The 8421-nt window shown below is 35.6% G+C and overlaps 1 protein-coding gene across 13 annotated transcripts in view; it reads left to right on the forward strand.

Annotated features, from left to right (window-relative positions):
• Positions 1 to 8421, forward strand: part of ETV1 (ets variant 1) — a 91525-nt gene that overhangs the window by 15712 nt on the left and 67392 nt on the right. The gene's annotated exons all lie outside the window — the stretch shown is intronic.

An 8421-nucleotide genomic window follows, 5' to 3' on the forward strand; every position in this document is an offset into this window, starting at 1 on the left:
ATTCTCATTCTGGGAAAAATATGCTGAAACCATGAATGTTTAGCCAAACATTTTCAGAATGCTGAAATTTTATTTTACTTCAATTAGTGGATATATTTACAGTTTAACAAATATGGCTCTGGGACTGTGAATATAACACCTCAATTTAACGGCAACTTATAAACAAAGGTAAAAAGAAATCTGAAATAGTTTAATGAAAAGAAAGTGGAGGTTTTATTTCAAGTTTTTGCTGACATAAAGGACTATTGTTCTGATGATGGTGACCAGTAGTTTCAGTCTTCATTCCGGACGGAACAAGAGGGAAATGGTTTAAAAAGAGGAATAGGGTATATGGATTAGATTCTAAGGAGGATTTCTGGATGGAGAAGGTTATCAAATATGGGAACTGAAAGCTTATATTGTCTCCTAAATACCCTTTACAAATGTTTGATTCTCGTCTGGGAATGCTTAGTGGGGCAGAGGGATCCTATCTCTAGGAATTGAAAGTAACTCCATCCCCCCGTGTGGCCTGTCTATAAATTCCATGGGGCTATCTTTTCAAACCTGAATAATCAGATTTCCTTACATACCTCAATCAAATAAAATGCTTCTGTTTTGGCTTTTATTGCTTTAGCCCTTTGGTGAAATGTAGGTTAGGAGAATGAACTGCAAAATTCTGCTCAATACTGGATTATAGAACATCCATTTGACTTTAACATGGATAAGTATGTGTAGCAAAGTAGAGAATAGAGCAGTCAGAAATTGTGAAAGTGAGATTAAGCCACGAAAGTTGGGTACCCTCTAAAAACATTCCCAAGCATTCTTTATTTTTATTGAAAAAAATATAACAACTGGAAATCTAGAATTTAAGGATGTATACTGTAGCTTGCTAACCTTTGAAGACGTGGACTTTTAAAGCACATACAGAGACTTGAAAACAAGCAAACAAAAAACTCCCTATAAGTGTATCCTAGGATATGAGTGAAGGTTAAGAGAGACAATTAAGTGGCTCTGGCAAATAGTTTCTTGACAAACAAATCTTTTCAGAACTCAGACACTCTGCAGAAAAATAAAGAATTACTTCAGGATATGCTTTAGTCCAGAGGAAGTAAAGTTATATATCTTCAGAAAAGAGAATTTAAAAAGTATTTGGAACATAACATGAGCATTGTTTTTCCTAAGTCGATACAGATTTATATACAAACTGATTTTTTCTAAATCTTGTTTTAAATTTGAGACACCAATAAGTTCATATTTTAAATGATATACTTTAAATTTAATTATATCACTTCTGTTTTTCAATCTCCCACCTCTCATTTCTTCATTACAAAGTTATGTGTTATGATTTTTCTAACTAGTTTATTCCCATTTATACTTTGCGATGTTTACCGTGATTCACACAGTGCATCCCAGAGGTAGAGCCAGGGTTTTGCAAAATGCCCAGCAGGATAGATCCGTGTACCTTTTCTCCTTTCTCTTAAAATCAAGATAGAACACGGGAATGCAAGTCAATGAGAATGCCATTAAAGGAATAATAACCTTGGCTCTGATATGTTTATGAAATTAAATATTTAAAAAGTTTGCAAATTTCTGTACTTGAACTGAACTTTGTAATGCAATCCTAGTGACCCATCTGAAAATAATCAAGACAAATTGGTGTGTGGGGACTCAAATGTTTAAAGCCACTATTACCCGGTGGTACTTTGTCCAAGTAAATATATGTTATTTCTATGTTTTATTTTATTAGGCATTAAGTTTTACAAAAGAATCGTATTTTGGGTCTTTTTTTAGCAGTGAAGTGGGGGAAAATATGTTAGGTTACTGTTACAAATCTCCTTAAAAAGCTGAAAATCAGATAGGTCTATGCGGACCCTGACTGAACGATTTCTGTTACAGTAACATGTACTTGCCCGAGAGAGAAAAGTTCCATTTCTGATGTGTTTCTTAGTTTTCTGACTTTCTACTAACCCACCTTCCTGCCCTCTGCTCCTCTCTGCACATCTGAGTACTTTACAAAAGTTTACTTTTCAATACTGATTTGGAAACCTTTCTTGCCTGATTAAATTTGTAGACAGGACTGGCTAGAAAGACTTGGTCTTTTATTTCTCTGATTGTATTTACCAGAATTGGAGCACACATTGAAAGAGGAAGTCCATTTCTGGGATTTGAGAACATAAATTTGTTACTGTGTTTTGATTCCTTTATTTTTTTAAAAAAATTGAGGTCTATTTAAACATGTCAATGTGGTCAGACACAAATTTATTCAAGGATGAACTGTCTGCCGCCTTCATCATCTGAGGTAGTACACCTGAGATTCAAGCAATAGTTAGCTCTTGAAGGTTCTGTGTCTTTTTATATGCTTTTTATTATCGTTTCGGTGGGTTTTGGTTTGTTGGATGCTTTGTGTGTATTTTTTTCTTTTCTGCAGTTTAAATAATTTATTAAAGCAATACATTCACAGAGTCAGAAAACACACAGATCATTTCCAATCCATACAACCCTGTTCTCTAGACACAGCCACTTTTTCTCCCTTTTATCTCTTATACTGAACAATATGTCTGAGCTACAACTTCTTGATTTGTCAATTTTAGATGTTGTCTGTTGCTCTTTTCAGAGGGATGCATTTTGGATACGTTTTAATGATTTTTCTGAAAGTAATCAGCTGTGTCATTGTACTCTTACTCACACTTGAGTATGAATGAAGAGCACTTGGGGGGCTTGTTCGGATGCAGCTTCACGTTCCCGATCCTGTGAGAGTTTGACTTTTCGGGTCTGGAATTGGCCTCGGGATGCCTAAGGCGCTGGGAGGTGGTTCTGATGCTGGCCTTCCGTGGAGCACAAGGTTAGGCATTTTGCTCATTTGTAGAATAAAGATGGCACTGTCACTCTTTTGTAATGAATTGGTACGATGGACGCTGTTATTTACAATTCATTATGCAATAGATTTTCTGAAATTTTTCTATAAGTAATACGTTGTCATTTTACTACTGAAATATACCAGAGAATTACAAATGAAGTTCATATAAAAATAGTTTCTCTGTTTTGGGCGCCTCTGCTAGAGTTATTTGTATTTTCCACTTGCACAGACTGTTTTCCTGCTTGTGTTCTCTGACAAGCAGCTATGAGAAGGTCACTGCAGCCTGTTGCTTCTGCCCAGCCAGAATCGATTCGAGTTTAGAAGGACACCTAGGAAACTGTGATTCTTGTCAATGTGCGTTAGACTCAAGCCCTGGGTGCCCACCCTGTTCCAGGGGCATCCAGCAGGGATCTTGTCATCAGATAGTTGGCTCTTCTGCGGTTGGTACACATCTGCCTTGGGCCTGTCACCGAGTCCAGCGGCCACCTTTTCAACAGAACAGACATTTTAGGTTGCGCTGGCTTGTTTCACAAGCAACATATTTTTCAAATCAAAGTAGAAACTCAGTGGGGGGAAAAGCTACATCTTGCAAGAAATTTTGTTTTAGGCCACCTCTCTGAAATCGATCGCTTAAAGAGAAGAAACCAAGTCTGACGCCTATACCTTGGGCATGTCAGCTATCCTTCACTTATTGATGACAAGGAAATCATCTCTCAGGCTCAAGACTCATTATGATTTCCCAGGACACTTTTTCAACACTCTGACAAAAAACACACAAAAAGGATAACCTCTAATTCTGGTGAATTCTCACTCGAATTTAAAAGTGGACTTTAGAAAAAAACGTAATGGGGAAATAGAAATGATTATAAATGACAAGATACTTACAGCTAGAAAATTACATCAATTTTAAGGAAGTCTGCTTTAGTAAGTCCTGTCAATTTTTTTTGGTTTTACTAGCTCATTCTTCCTCAGATAGATAGTTCAGATGTAATTGCCAAGTGAACACCAAAACAAACAAAACAACAACAAAGCCAAACAAAACCTTCCTGCAAAGCTGGGCTTGGTTGGTCCATTTAAAGCTGAAAGCTAAAATGATATATATCTCACCTAAGTTTTTAGCTTATCCTTTCCTATTTTTTTTACCCTCTTTAATGTTGCCGTTAGCAAAACAAATAATCCTACAAATTGACTCCAGAAACATGCTCAAAGGAAGTAAGTCAACAAATACTTTCCACTCACCCTGCCTATAATTAGTAACAAATTATTTTGAGAAAAGCGATCTGTGCCATCTTTGGTTGAACTTTACTCAATATTAAATAAGCATGTTGTTATGCAGTAACTGGACTCATTAGTCTAATAGCCAAACAGTGTTTGTTGGAAAATTTGCTAAGGGATGAAGGTAGAACATTATTTGCAGAACCAAGTATTTTTAATATATACACTTACGTATAGTGATGAATAAAAAAAGCAAACACAACATTTGTTAGTTTTTGCAAATAAAGCCACAGCAGTCATGAAAATAAGTACCTTTTGGGGACACCATTTCATAGAATATGTAAATTTCATGAAATCAAATGTAAAGAAGAAAAAATCTGAGCTAAACTGAATCTTTATGTCATGATTATATGTTTAGTGTTTTTAGGAGTTTTTAGATAAGTCTTTTCCCATTTTTTCCTTTATAACATTGAACATGTACTTAATATGGACAGGACATATTTGCTTCTGTCTGTTATTGAATTTTCTCCTAATGAGAGCTTATGCTGTGTCTTACTAAGTAAAAATGGTTGGTTTAATGTGGTTGTTTTTTTTAAATCTAATAAATTATTCCTCAACAATTACTAGCATTTGACATTAGCTGAAGGCGATGTTACCTTCTCAACCATTTTCTCAATTTATCATGGATAAATTGTCAATAATTGAGTTTAATGTCTGATTAAACTTTAAAAATAAGTTTGTGTAATCATTTTGTATGCAATCTTATTTGAATGTTATTTAAATCTAAGGCTTAGCAAAGAAGTCCATTTTGCTATAGATGCCACATTGTTAAATCATTCAGCGGTTTCACAATTACTCCTAGTTTTGGCTTTACAGTCCTCTTAGGAGTGATTTTTAGATCCAGGAAGAGAGGCTTAACTTGTGATTGTTCCTTTATTTATGTCTTATTGTAGGGAAATCTTATATTTATATTTCTGTTTACAAAACTGGAATACCCTGGCTAGGTAGCTCAGCTGGTTGGAGTGTCATCCATACACTAAAAGGTTGCAGGTTCAATCCCTGGTCAGGGCATGTAGGAGAGGCAACTGATCCATGTTTCTCTCTCACATTGATGTCTCTCTCTCTCTCTTCCCCCTCCCTCCTCCCTCCCTTCCTCCCTTTCTCTCTCTCCCTCTCTCTCTCTCTCTCTCTCTCTCTCTCTCATCAATAAACCTATCCTCGGGTGAGGATTCAAATCAAACAAACAAACAAAAAAACCTGGCATGCTTGTGAGCCGTGTTATTACTCCTTGATTATTTTGGTCAGAATTAATTTTACATAATTCTTAGTGTGCCCATAAGTGCTTTATACACATCTCAATTTTAATTCTATTCCAGTTGGCTTGTAGAGGATGGATCATGTCCTACTCATGCTTGTATAATTCACATGTTGTAGGTATTCAGTGAATATTGAATTGAATTGAATGCTCGTAAGCCATGTTATTACTCCTTGATTATTTTGGTCAGAATTAATTTTACATAATTCTTAGTGTGCCCATAAGTGCTTTATACACATCTCAATTTTAATTCTATTCCAGTTGGCTTGTAGAGGATGGATCATGTCCTACTCATGCTTGTATAATTCACATGTTGTAGGTATTCAGTGAATATTGAATTGAATTGGATTGAATGAATAGTTTATTGGGTTTTTAGAATCTTTTTAAAAAATAACAACACTTATTCATGCACACATGGTTTAAGTTGTCTGAAATCTAATTCACATATGTGCTTTTATTTCCCCATGTTTCATTTTTTTTCAAAGGGTAATGGAAAACTGCATTTATGTAACATTAGAGCTTAGTATCAGTTATCAGATTAGGGTTCTCTAATAAATATTATTTGAGATTCATAGTACATGTCTCGGTAATCTCTATTTAATACAACTACTCTGAGGTAACTTGGTGTTGTTCCCATTTATATAGAGAGAAATCTAGGACATGCCATAATCAGATGACTAGGTGTTTGTCTGAAAAGAGATATTTTGTGGACTTGTTCAAGATAGTAGTTGTAGAAAAGCAAAAGGGGAGAACTTGGGAACCATGCCAACTCTCATCTAGGCTACATTGTCTCAACTATTTTATCTTATCCGGGGATTGAGAGATTTATGACCACACTGTATATTTGCATGTTGTTTATGTGCAGTCTCTGACCTCAGAAATGTTTCAGGCATGGCACATTTTCCTCACTGAGGGAAGATCTGTTTGGGTGATAAAGACAGGAATAGTTGTAGCAGCAGAAGTTAGTAGAGTACTAGTTGCTATTTAAAGCAGTAGTATCATGGAATTCCTCAATAGTAGTAAGTATTCATGGAAATCCCAAAGCTGCAGTTTGAAGAGACATTGTAGATTAATAACACCAAAACTTTTATTTTAAAGATGAAAAAGTTAAATTCATAATGGTTACTGGGCTCTCTGATTTTCAAAGAAAGATTGTATGTTTTTACTTGTGTGTTGGGAAACTAGCAAATAAGAATGATATGAACCAAGATAATTGCACTTACTAGTGACCTTTTATCTAATCTCTATTTGTAACACCAGAATAAGAAATAATTTTTCAACCATATTTTCATTAAAGAAGTGCTTTTAAACTTTGCCGCCTCACTAGCATAAATGCATATTTGCTGGGTGAAGGAATGAGTTCAGTTTGACACATCTTTATGCCAGGCTTTTGTTTATCTACTTTACCAATTTTAGTGTATCTCTACGTAATTCTTAGTGTACCGTGATTTCATTTTTTCAGATTAAGTATGATCCAGTTTTATAAATCAGTACAAAATTCTGGATACATGTTGACCAGAGAGAAATGTATACCCCCTTTGGCTGCTTTTCCCTCTGAACTTTTCAACACTGACATTAGTCCTTAACCATAAGATGCTCTTAGATTTTCTTCCAGCCACAGAGTTGTCAGCAAAAGTTTTGTCAGATGCTATCAAGGCCACTGGCCGTGGTTAAAAGCGACTCATTCCTATCAAGATGTATGGATAATGTTGACGTAAACCCTTAAATAGCGTTAGCTTTTCCTTTGAAATGGCAGTCATGCTGTGAAATGAACTTGTACTGCTGTTCCAGGTTGTTTTCCTTCGTCCTCCCGGACACAACAGCCTCATTATGCTGATTTGATGTGACTCTCTAGTCTAGTCCTTGGCACTGGGGCTAGAATGTCAGGTGACAGTTATCTCCACTCACGGGGCTGCAGGGGAAGCCAAGTAACTGGATGTCATTGCTCTCCTGAGCCTCTCCACGTTCTTGTTTTCTTCTAGGATAATCAAGCCCCGTTTGCCTTTCTGAAAGCTCTACTTCCACTCACCGTTTTATTGTAGATTAAAGGCTGGTGCATTAGAAGGTTATCAGCTAATCAATAAACTTCAGTCATCCCATCTTGTGATAAAGCCGTACCATTGATCAAAGTGGAAATTTAGGCCCTTAGCTTTTAAATGGCAGTTTCTGAAGGTTTGGATAATGTGCTTATGGAATGTATAGACCTAGCCTCTAATGTACATTTAGAGGTAGTCATAGGAATTTATGTGTGTGGTGTATACAGAAGCAGATCCATATATACAAGTGGCTTCGTCTCTATTTTATATAAAACAATGTTTTCTCATTTAACATTTTTGTCAGTTTCTAATCATCAGCAAACCCCTTTCTCTCTAAATACTTAAAACCTTTTTTGTTAGGACTGGTATTAAATGCCTCCTAAATGCCTAATATAAAATTTCAATAATTGTAAACTTAGTGAAAAATAAACACAAATGCTGTGATTATGAAATCAGAAAAAAAAAACTGCTCTTATTTTCATATTAACTTTATAGTAAAATGCATAATAATTTTAGACTCGGAGGATGGGTTTTTTTATTTTGGAAAAACATAGTTTGCTCTTTTGGTTAAATGCCTACAATGAATTTTTTTTTCCATAATGAAAAATAAGTTTAGTTAACAAGCATGCATAGTGCCAGGCATTATACTAGATGATAAAAACAATATTCGTGATAATACTAATCCCTTATATTTGTTTAGCAATTTGGAATTCAGAGTTCATTTTCACGTCCCACATCTCATTTACTTCTCATAGTGACCCTGGGATGTAGGCAGGGCAAACAAGGCTCATATAGGTTTATTGAGATTCTCAAAGTTTCACAGGTAGGTAGTGAATGACAGAATCAAGATTCAGCTTGTAACATTTCCTCTTGTTTGCATCCCAACAAAATGTGCTCATCAGTCATGTTAAGGCTAACATTTAAGTATTTTGGCCACCTGCCTATACACATACATAAGTTTGTATGTTTATAGAATACTAGAGTCCCAGTGCACAAAAATTTGTGCACTCGGGGGGGGG

Source organism: Myotis brandtii, unplaced genomic scaffold (genome assembly GCF_000412655.1).
Source record: "Myotis brandtii unplaced genomic scaffold, ASM41265v1 scaffold374, whole genome shotgun sequence".
NCBI lineage: Eukaryota > Metazoa > Chordata > Mammalia > Chiroptera > Vespertilionidae > Myotis > Myotis brandtii.